Below are 14,261 nucleotides of genomic sequence, written 5' to 3'. Positions count from 1 at the left end.
ATCATATGGTATATCGTTATAACGTGTTACGTTATATGGTATAACGTCATATGGTATAACGTTATAACGTATTACGTTATATGGTATTACGTTATATGGTATTACGTTATATGGTATTACGTTATAACGTATTACGTTATATGGTATAACGTTATAACGTATTACCTTATATGGTATAACGTCATATGGTATAACGTTATAACGTATTACGTTATAGGGTATAACGTCATGTGGTATAACGTTATAACGTATTACGTTATATGGTATTACGTCATAACGTATTACGTTATAACTTATAACGTAGTAACGTATTACGTTATATGCTTTAACGTCATATGGTATAACGTAATAACGTATTACGATATATGGTATAACGTCATATGGTATAACGTTATAACGTATTACGTTATATGGTATAACGTTATAACGTATTACCTTATATGGTATAACGTCATATGGTATAACGTTATAACGTATTACGTTATATGGTATTACGTTATAACGTATTACCATATAACGTATAACGTTATAACGTGTTACGTTATATGGTATAACGTCAAATGGTATAACGTTATAACGTATTACGTTATACGGTATTACGTCAACACGTATTACGTTATATGGTATTACGTTATAACGTATTACGTTATAACGTATTACGTTATATGGTATAACGTTATAACGTATTACGTTATATGATATTACGTTATAACGTATTACGTTATATGGTATAACGTTATAACGTATTACCTTATATGGTGTAACGTCATATGGTATAACGTTATAACGTATTACGTTATAAGGTATCACGTTATAACGTATTACGTTATATGGCATAACGTTATAACGTATTACGTTATATGGTATAACGTCATACGGTATAACGTTATAACGTATTACGTTATATGGTATTACGTCATAACGTATTACGTTATATGGTATATCGTTATAACGTATTACTTTATATGGTATAACGTCATATGGTATAACGTTATAACGTATTACGTTATATGGTATTACGTCATAACGTATTACGTTATACGGTTTATCGTTATAACGTATTACGTTATATGCTATAACGTCGTATAGTATAACGTTATAACGTATTACGTTATATGGTATTACGTTATATGGTATCACGTTATAACGTATTACGTTATATGGCATAACGTTATAACGTATTACGTTATATGGTATTACGTCATAACGTATTACGTTATATGGTATATCGTTATAACGTATTACGTTATATGGTATAACGTTATAACGTTATAACGTATTACGTTATATGGTATTACGTTATATGGTATTACGTTATAACGTATTACGTTATATGGTATAACGTCATATGGTATAACGTTATAACGTATTACGTTATATGGTATTAGGTTATAACGAATTACGTTATATGGTATAACGTTATAACGTATTACCTTATATGGTATAACGTCATATGGTATAACGTTATAACGTATTACGTTATATGGGATTACGTCATAACGTATTACGTTATATGGTATATCGTTATAACGTATTACGTTATATGCTATAACGTCGTATAGTATAACGTTATAACGTATTACGTTATATGGTATTACGTTACATGGTATTACGTTATATGGTATTACGTTATAACGTATTACGTTATATGGTATAACGTTATAACGTATTACGTTATATGGTATAACGTTATAACGTTATAACGTATGACGTTATATGGCATAACGTTATAACGTATTACGTTATATGGTATAACGTCATATGGTATAACGTTATAACGTATTACGTTATATGGTATTACGTCATAACGTATTACGTTATATGGTATATCGTTATAACGTATTACGTTATATGCTATAACGTCGTATAGTATAACGTCATAACGTATTACGTTATATGGTATTACGTTATATGGTATTACGTTATATGGTATTACGTTATAACGTATTACGTTATATGGTATAACGTTATAACGTATTACCTTATATGGTATAACGTCATATGGTATAACGTTATAACGTATTACGTTATAGGGTATAACGTCATGTGGTATAACGTTATAACGTATTACGTTATATGGTATTACGTCATAACGTATTACGTTATAACTTATAACGTAGTAACGTATTACGTTATATGCTTTAACGTCATATGGTATAACGTAATAACGTATTACGATATATGGTATAACGTCATATGGTATAACGTCATATGGTATAACGTTATAACGTATTACGTTATATGGTATCACGTTATAACGTATTACGTTATATGGCATAACGTTATAACGTATTACGTTATATGGTATAACGTCATATGGTATAACGTTATAACGTATTACGTTATATGGTATTACGTCATAGCGTATTACGTTATATGGAATATCGTTATAACGTATTACGTTATATGGTATAACGTTATAACGTTATAACGTATTACGTTATATGGTATTACGTTATATGGTATTACGTTATATGGTATTAGGTTATAACGAATTACGTTATATGGTATAACGTTATAACGTATTACCTTATATGGTATAACATCATATGTTATATCGTTATAACGTCTTACGTTATATGTTATAACGTCATATGGTATAACGTCATATGGTATAACGTTATAACGTATTACGTTATATGGTATCACGTTATAACGTATTACGTTATATGGCATAACGTTATAACGTATTACGTTATATGGTATAACGTCATATGGTATAACGTTATAACGTATTACGTTATATGGTATTACGTCATAACGTATTACGTTATATGGTATATCGTTATAACGTATTACGTTCTATGGTATAACGTTATAACGTTATAACGTATTACGTTATATGGTATTACGTCAACACGTATTACGTTATATGGCATAACGTTATAACGTATTACGTTATATGGTATTACGTTATAACGTATTACGTTATATGCTATAACGTCATATGGTATAACGTTATAACGTATTACATTATAGGGTATTACGTTATAACGTATTACGTTATATTGTATAACGTTATAGCGTATTACGTTATATGATATTACGTTATAACGTATTACGTTATATGGTATAACGTTATAACGTATTACGTTATATGGTGTATCGTCATATGGTATAACGTTATAACGTATTACGTTATATGGTATTACGTCATAACGTATTACGTTATATGGTATATCGTTATAACGTATTACGTTATATGCTATAACGTCGTATAGTATAACGTTATAACGTATTTCGTTATATGGTATTACGTTATATGGTATTACGTTATAACGTATTACGTTATATGGTATAACGTTCTAACGTATTACGTTATATGGCATAACGTTATAACGTATTACGTTATATGGTATTACGTCATAACGTATTACCTTATATGGTATATCGTTATAACGTATTACGTTATATGGTATAACGTTATAACGTTATAACGTATTACGTTATATGGTATTACGTTATATGGTATTACGTTATAACGTATTACGTTATATGGTATAACGTCATATGGTATAACGTTATAACGTATTACGTTATATGGTATTAGGTTATAACGAATTACGTTATATGGTATAACGTTATAACGTATTACCTTATATGGTATAACGTCATATGGTATAACGTTATAACGTATTACGTTATATGGTATTACGTCATAACGTATTACGTTATAACTTATAACGTAGTAACGTATTACGTTATATGCTTTAACGTCATATGGTATAACGTAATAACGTATTACGATATATGGTATAACGTCATATGGTATAACGTTATAACGTATTACGTTATATGGTATCACGTTATAACGTATTACGTTATATGGCATAACGTTATAACGTATTACGTTATATGGTATAACGTCATATGGTATAACGTTATAACGTATTACGTTATATGGTATTACGTCATAGCGTATTACGTTATATGGAATATCGTTATAACGTATTACGTTATATGGTATAACGTTATAACGTTATAACGTATTACGTTATATGGTATTACGTTATATGGTATTACGTTATATGGTATTAGGTTATAACGAATTACGTTATATGGTATAACGTTATAACGTATTACCTTATATGGTATAACATCATATGTTATATCGTTATAACGTCTTACGTTATATGTTATAACGTCATATGGTATAACGTTATAACGTATTACGTTATATGGTATCACGTTATAACGTATTACGTTATATGGCATAACGTTATAACGTATTACGTTATATGGTATAACGTCATATGGTATAACGTTATAACGTATTACGTTATATGGTATTACGTCATAACGTATTACGTTATATGGTATTACGTTATAACGTATTACGTTATATGGTATAACGTTATAACGTATTACCTTATATGGTATAACGTCATATGGTATAACGTTATAACGTATTACGTTATAGGGTATAACGTCATGTGGTATAACGTTATAACGTATTACGTTATATGGTATTACGTCATAACGTATTACGTTATAACTTATAACGTAGTAACGTATTACGTTATATGCTTTAACGTCATATGGTATAACGTAATAACGTATTACGATATATGGTATAACGTCATATGGTATAACGTTATAACGTATTACGTTATATGGTATAACGTTATAACGTATTACCTTATATGGTATAACGTCATATGGTATAACGTTATAACGTATTACGTTATATGGTATTACGTCATAACGTATTACGTTATATGGTATATCGTTATAACGTATTACGTTATATGCTATAACGTCGTATAGTATAACGTTATAACGTATTTCGTTATATGGTATTACGTTATATGGTATTACGTTATAACGTATTACGTTATATGGTATAACGTTCTAACGTATTACGTTATATGGCATAACGTTATAACGTATTACGTTATATGGTATTACGTCATAACGTATTACCTTATATGGTATATCGTTATAACGTATTACGTTATATGGTATAACGTTATAACGTTATAACGTATTACGTTATATGGTATTACGTTATATGGTATTACGTTATAACGTATTACGTTATATGGTATAACGTCATATGGTATAACGTTATAACGTATTACGTTATATGGTATTAGGTTATAACGAATTACGTTATATGGTATAACGTTATAACGTATTACCTTATATGGTATAACGTCATATGGTATAACGTTATAACGTATTACGTTATATGGTATTACGTCATAACGTATTACGTTATAACTTATAACGTAGTAACGTATTACGTTATATGCTTTAACGTCATATGGTATAACGTAATAACGTATTACGATATATGGTATAACGTCATATGGTATAACGTTATAACGTATTACGTTATATGGTATCACGTTATAACGTATTACGTTATATGGCATAACGTTATAACGTATTACGTTATATGGTATAACGTCATATGGTATAACGTTATAACGTATTACGTTATATGGTATTACGTCATAGCGTATTACGTTATATGGAATATCGTTATAACGTATTACGTTATATGGTATAACGTTATAACGTTATAACGTATTACGTTATATGGTATTACGTTATATGGTATTACGTTATATGGTATTAGGTTATAACGAATTACGTTATATGGTATAACGTTATAACGTATTACCTTATATGGTATAACATCATATGTTATATCGTTATAACGTCTTACGTTATATGTTATAACGTCATATGGTATAACGTCATATGGTATAACGTTATAACGTATTACGTTATATGGTATCACGTTATAACGTATTACGTTATATGGCATAACGTTATAACGTATTACGTTATATGGTATAACGTCATATGGTATAACGTTATAACGTATTACGTTATATGGTATTACGTCATAACGTATTACGTTATATGGTATATCGTTATAACGTATTACGTTCTATGGTATAACGTTATAACGTTATAACGTATTACGTTATATGGTATTACGTCAACACGTATTACGTTATATGGCATAACGTTATAACGTATTACGTTATATGGTATTACGTCAACACGTATTACGTTATATGGCATAACGTTATAACGTATTACGTTATATGGTATTACGTTATAACGTATTACGTTATATGCTATAACGTCATATAGTATAACGTTATAACGTATTTCGTTATATGGTATTACGTTATATGGTATTACGTTATAACGTATTACGTTATATGGTATAACGTTCTAACGTATTATGTTATATGGTATAACATTATAACGTATTACGTTTTATGGTATAACATTATAACGTATTACGTTATATGCTATAACGTCATATGGTATAACGTCATAACGTATTACGGTATATGGTATAACGTCATATTGTATAACGTCCTAATGTATTACGTTATAAAGTGTAACGTCATTTGGTATTACGTTATAAGGTATTACGTTATATGGTATATCGTTATAACGAATTGCGTTATATGGTATATCGTTATATCGTATTACGTTATATTTTATAACGTTATATGGTATTATGTTATATGGTATAACGTTAGAACGTATTACCTTATATGGTATAACACTATAACGTATTACGTTATATGGTATAACGTCATATGGTATTACATTGTAACGTATTACGTTATATGGTGTAACGTTATAACGTATTACCTTATATGGTATAATGTCATATGGAATAACGATATAACGTATTACGTCACATGGTATAACGTCATATGGTATAACGTGGTAACGCATTACGTTATATGGTGCAACGTCGTATGGCATAACGTTATAACGTATTACGTTATATGGTATTACGTTATAACGTATTACGTTATATGCTATAACGTCGTATAGTATAACGTTATAACGTATTTCGTTATATGGTATAACGTCATATGGTATAACGTTATAGCGTATTACGTTATATGGTATAACATTATAACGTATTACGTTATATGGTATCACGTCAAAACGAATTACGTTATTTGGTATAACATTATAACGTATAACGTTATAACGTATTACGTTATATGGTATAACGTTGTAACGTATTACGTTATATGGTATAACGTTATAACGTATTACGTTATATGGTATAATGTCATGTGGTATAACGTTATAACGTATTACGTTATATGGTATTACGTCATAACGTATTACGTTATATCTTATAACGTAGTAACGTATTACGTTATATGCTATAACGTCATATTGTATAACGATATAACGTAATGCGTTATACGGTATAACGTCATATGGTATAACGTTATAACGTATTACGTTATATGGTATTACGTTATAACTTATTACGTTATATGGTTTAACGTCATAACGTATTACGTTATATGGTATAACGTTATAACGTATTACGTTATATGGTATTACGTCATAACGTATTACGTTATATGGTATTACGTCATAACGTATTACGTTATATGGTATATCGTTATAACGTATTACGTTATATGCTGTAACGTCATATAGTATAACGTTATAACGTATTACGTTATATGATATTACGTCATAACGTATTGCGTTATATGGTATAACGTAATAACGTATTACGTTATATGCTATAACGTCATATGGAATAACGTTATAACGTATTACGTTATATGGTATTACGTCATAACGTATTACGTTATATGGTATATCGTTATAACGTATTACGTTATATGCTATAACGTCGTATAGTATAACGTTATAACGTATTACGTTATATGGTATTACGTTATAACGTATTACGTTATATGGTATAACGTTATAACGTATTACGTTATATGGTATTACGTTATAACTTATTACGTTATGTGGTATAACGTTATAACGTATTACGTTATATGGTATAACGTTATAACGTATAACGTCATATAGTATAACGTTATAACGTATTACGTTATATGGCATTACGTTATAACTTATTACGTTATATGGTATAACGTTATAACGTATTACGTTATATGGTATAACGTTATATGGTATAACGTTATAACGTATTACCTTATATGGTATAACGTCATATGGTATAACGTCATATGGTATAACGTCATATGGTATAACGTTATAAAGTATTACGTTATATGGTATTGCGTCAAAACGTATTACGTTATATGGTATAACGTTATAACGTTATACCGTATTAGGTTATATGGTATTACGTTATAACTTATTACGTTATATGGTATAGCGTTATAACGTATAACGTCATATAGTATAACGTCATAACGGAATACGTGTTATATTATTACGTTATAACTTATTACGTTATATGGTATAACGTTATAACGTATTACGTTATATGGTATAACGTTATATGGTATAACGTTATAACGTTATAACGTATTAGGTTATATGGTATTACGTTATAACTTATTACGTTATACGGTATAACGTCATATGGTATAACGTTATAACGTATTACGTTATATGGTATTACGTTATAACTTATTACGTTATATGGTTTAACGTCATAACGTATTACGTTATATGGTATAACGTTATAACGTATTACGTTATATGGTATTACGTCATAACGTATTACGTTATATGGTATTACGTCATAACGTATTACGTTATATGGTATATCGTTATAACGTATTACGTTATATGCTGTAACGTCATATAGTATAACGTTATAACGTATTACGTTATATGATATTACGTCATAACGTATTGCGTTATATGGTATAAAGTAATAACGTATTACGTTATATGCTATAACGTCATATGGAATAACGTTATAACGTATTACGTTATATGGTATTACGTCATAACGTATTACGTTATATGGTATATCGTTATAACGTATTACGTTATATGCTATAACGTCGTATAGTATAACGTTATAACGTATTACGTTATATGGTATTACGTTATAACGTATTACGTTATATGGTATAACGTTATAACGTATTACCTTATATGGTATAACGTCATATGGTATAACGTTATAACGTATTACGTTATAGGATATTACGTTATAACGTATTACGTTATATGGTATAACGTTATAACGTATTACGTTATATGGTATTACGTTATATGGTATTACGTTATAACGTATTACGTTATATGGTATAACGATGTATGGTATAACGTGGTAACGCATTACGTTATATGGTGTAACGTCGTATGGCATAACGTTATAACGTATTACGTTATATGGTATTACGTTATAACGTATTACGTTATATGGTATAACGTTATAACGTATTACGTTATATGGTATAACGTCATATGGTATAACGTTATAACGTATTACGTTATATGGTATTACGTTATATGGTATTACGTTATAACGTATTACGTTGTATGGTATAACGTTATAACGTATTACCTTATATGGTATAATGTCATATTGTATAACGTTATAACGTATTACGTTATAGGGTATTACGTTATAACGTATTACGTTATAGGGTATTGCGTTATAACGTATTACGTTATATGGTATAACGTTATAACGTTATAACGTATTAGGTTACATGGTATTACGTTATAACTTATTACGTTATATGGTATAACGTTATAACGTATTACGTTATATGGTATAACGTCATATGGTATAACGTTATAACGTATTACGTTATATGGTATTAGGTTAAAACGAATTACGTTATATGGTATAACGTTATAACGTATTACCTTATATGGTATAACATCATATGGTATATCGTTATAACGTGTTACGTTATATGGTATAACGTCATATGGTATAACGTTATAACGTATTACGTTATATGGTATCACGTTATAACGTATTACGTTATATGGCATAACGTTATAACGTATTACGTTATATGGTATAACGTCATATGGTATAACGTTATAACGTATTACGTTATATGGTATTACGTTATATGGTATTACGTTATAACGTATTACGTTATATGGTATAACGTTATAACGTATTACCTTATATGGTATAACGTCATATGGTATAACGTTATAACGTATTACGTTATAAGGTATTACGTTATAACGTATTACCATATAACGTATAACGTTATAACGTGTTACGTTATATGGTATAACGTCAAATGGTATAACGTTATAACGTATTACGTTATACGGTATTACGTCAACACGTATTACGTTATATGGTATTACGTTATAACGTATTACGTTATAACGTATTACGTTATATGGTATAACGTTATAACGTATTACGTTATATGATATTACGTTGTAACGTATTACGTTATATGGTATAACGTTATAACGTATTACCTTATATGGTGTAACGTCATATGGTATAACGTTATAACGTATTACGTTATAAGGTATCACGTTATAACGTATTACGTTATATGGCATAACGTTATAACGTATTACGTTATATGGTATAACGTCATACGGTATAACGTTATAACGTATTACGTTATATGGTATTACGTCATAACGTATTACGTTATATGGTATATCGTTATAACGTATTACTTTATATGGTATAACGTCATATGGTATAACGTTATAACGTATTACGTTATATGGTATTACGTCATAACGTATTACGTTATACGGTTTATCGTTATAACGTATTACGTTATATGCTATAACGTCGTATAGTATAACGTTATAACGTATTACGTTATATGGTATTACGTTATATGGTATCACGTTATAACGTATTACGTTATATGGCATAACGTTATAACGTATTACGTTATATGGTATTACGTCATAACGTATTACGTTATATGGTATATCGTTATAACGTATTACGTTATATGGTATAACGTTATAACGTTATAACGTATTACGTTATATGGTATTACGTTATATGGTATTACGTTATAACGTATTACGTTATATGGTATAACGTCATATGGTATAACGTTATAACGTATTACGTTATATGGTATTAGGTTATAACGAATTACGTTATATGGTATAACGTTATAACGTATTACCTTATATGGTATAACGTCATATGGTATAACGTTATAACGTATTACGTTATATGGGATTACGTCATAACGTATTACGTTATATGGTATATCGTTATAACGTATTACGTTATATGCTATAACGTCGTATAGTATAACGTTATAACGTATTACGTTATATGGTATTACGTTACATGGTATTACGTTATATGGTATTACGTTATAACGTATTACGTTATATGGTATAACGTTATAACGTATTACGTTATATGGTATAACGTTATAACGTTATAACGTATGACGTTATATGGCATAACGTTATAACGTATTACGTTATATGGTATAACGTCATATGGTATAACGTTATAACGTATTACGTTATATGGTATTACGTCATAACGTATTACGTTATATGGTATATCGTTATAACGTATTACGTTATATGCTATAACGTCGTATAGTATAACGTCATAACGTATTACGTTATATGGTATTACGTTATATGGTATTACGTTATATGGTATTACGTTATAACGTATTACGTTATATGGTATAACGTTATAACGTATTACCTTATATGGTATAACGTCATATGGTATAACGTTATAACGTATTACGTTATAGGGTATAACGTCATGTGGTATAACGTTATAACGTATTACGTTATATGCTTTAACGTCATATGGTATAACGTAATAACGTATTACGATATATGGTATAACGTCATATGGTATAACGTCATATGGTATAACGTTATAACGTATTACGTTATATGGTATCACGTTATAACGTATTACGTTATATGGCATAACGTTATAACGTATTACGTTATATGGTATAACGTCATATGGTATAACGTTATAACGTATTACGTTATATGGTATTACGTCATAGCGTATTACGTTATATGGAATATCGTTATAACGTATTACGTTATATGGTATAACGTTATAACGTTATAACGTATTACGTTATATGGTATTACGTTATATGGTATTACGTTATATGGTATTAGGTTATAACGAATTACGTTATATGGTATAACGTTATAACGTATTACCTTATATGGTATAACATCATATGTTATATCGTTATAACGTCTTACGTTATATGTTATAACGTCATATGATATAACGTCATATGGTATAACGTTATAACGTATTACGTTATATGGTATCACGTTATAACGTATTACGTTATATGGCATAACGTTATAACGTATTACGTTATATGGTATAACGTCATATGGTATAACGTTATAACGTATTACGTTATATGGTATTACGTCATAACGTATTACGTTATATGGTATATCGTTATAACGTATTACGTTCTATGGTATAACGTTATAACGTTATAACGTATTACGTTATATGGTATTACGTCAACACGTATTACGTTATATGGCATAACGTTATAACGTATTACGTTATATGGTATTACGTTATAACGTATTACGTTATATGCTATAACGTCATATGGTATAACGTTATAACGTATTACATTATAGGGTATTACGTTATAACGTATTACGTTATATTGTATAACGTTATAGCGTATTACGTTATATGATATTACGTTATAACGTATTACGTTATATGGTATAACGTTATAACGTATTACGTTATATGGTGTATCGTCATATGGTATAACGTTATAACGTATTACGTTATATGGTATTACGTCATAACGTATTACGTTATATGGTATATCGTTATAACGTATTACGTTATATGCTATAACGTCGTATAGTATAACGTTATAACGTATTTCGTTATATGGTATTACGTTATATGGTATTACGTTATAACGTATTACGTTATATGGTATAACGTTCTAACGTATTACGTTATATGGCATAACGTTATAACGTATTACGTTATATGGTATTACGTCATAACGTATTACCTTATATGGTATATCGTTATAACGTATTACGTTATATGGTATAACGTTATAACGTTATAACGTATTACGTTATATGGTATTACGTTATATGGTATTACGTTATAACGTATTACGTTATATGGTATAACGTCATATGGTATAACGTTATAACGTATTACGTTATATGGTATTAGGTTATAACGAATTACGTTATATGGTATAACGTTATAACGTATTACCTTATATGGTATAACGTCATATGGTATAACGTTATAACGTATTACGTTATATGGTATTACGTCATAACGTATTACGTTATAACTTATAACGTAGTAACGTATTACGTTATATGCTTTAACGTCATATGGTATAACGTAATAACGTATTACGATATATGGTATAACGTCATATGGTATAACGTTATAACGTATTACGTTATATGGTATCACGTTATAACGTATTACGTTATATGGCATAACGTTATAACGTATTACGTTATATGGTATAACGTCATATGGTATAACGTTATAACGTATTACGTTATATGGTATTACGTCATAGCGTATTACGTTATATGGAATATCGTTATAACGTATTACGTTATATGGTATAACGTTATAACGTTATAACGTATTACGTTATATGGTATTACGTTATATGGTATTACGTTATATGGTATTAGGTTATAACGAATTACGTTATATGGTATAACGTTATAACGTATTACCTTATATGGTATAACATCATATGTTATATCGTTATAACGTCTTACGTTATATGTTATAACGTCATATGGTATAACGTCATATGGTATAACGTTATAACGTATTACGTTATATGGTATCACGTTATAACGTATTACGTTATATGGCATAACGTTATAACGTATTACGTTATATGGTATAACGTCATATGGTATAACGTTATAACGTATTACGTTATATGGTATTACGTCATAACGTATTACGTTATATGGTATATCGTTATAACGTATTACGTTCTATGGTATAACGTTATAACGTTATAACGTATTACGTTATATGGTATTACGTCAACACGTATTACGTTATATGGCATAACGTTATAACGTATTACGTTATATGGTATTACGTTATAACGTATTACGTTATATGCTATAACGTCATATGGTATAACGTTATAACGTATTACATTATAGGGTATTACGTTATAACGTATTACGTTATATTGTATAACGTTATAGCGTATTACGTTATATGATATTACGTTATAACGTATTACGTTATATGGTATAACGTTATAACGTATTACGTTATATGGTGTATCGTCATATGGTATAACGTTATAACGTATTACGTTATATGGTATTACGTCATAACGTATTACGTTATATGGTATATCGTTATAACGTATTACGTTATATGCTATAACGTCGTATAGTATAACGTTATAACGTATTTCGTTATATGGTATTACGTTATATGGTATTACGTTATAACGTATTACGTTATATGGTATAACGTTCTAACGTATTATGTTATATGG

The sequence above is a fragment of the Bombus huntii genome, chromosome 2 (assembly GCF_024542735.1).
Source record: "Bombus huntii isolate Logan2020A chromosome 2, iyBomHunt1.1, whole genome shotgun sequence".
NCBI classification, from domain to species: domain Eukaryota; kingdom Metazoa; phylum Arthropoda; class Insecta; order Hymenoptera; family Apidae; genus Bombus; species Bombus huntii.
This window is presented reverse-complemented; position numbering follows the sequence as displayed.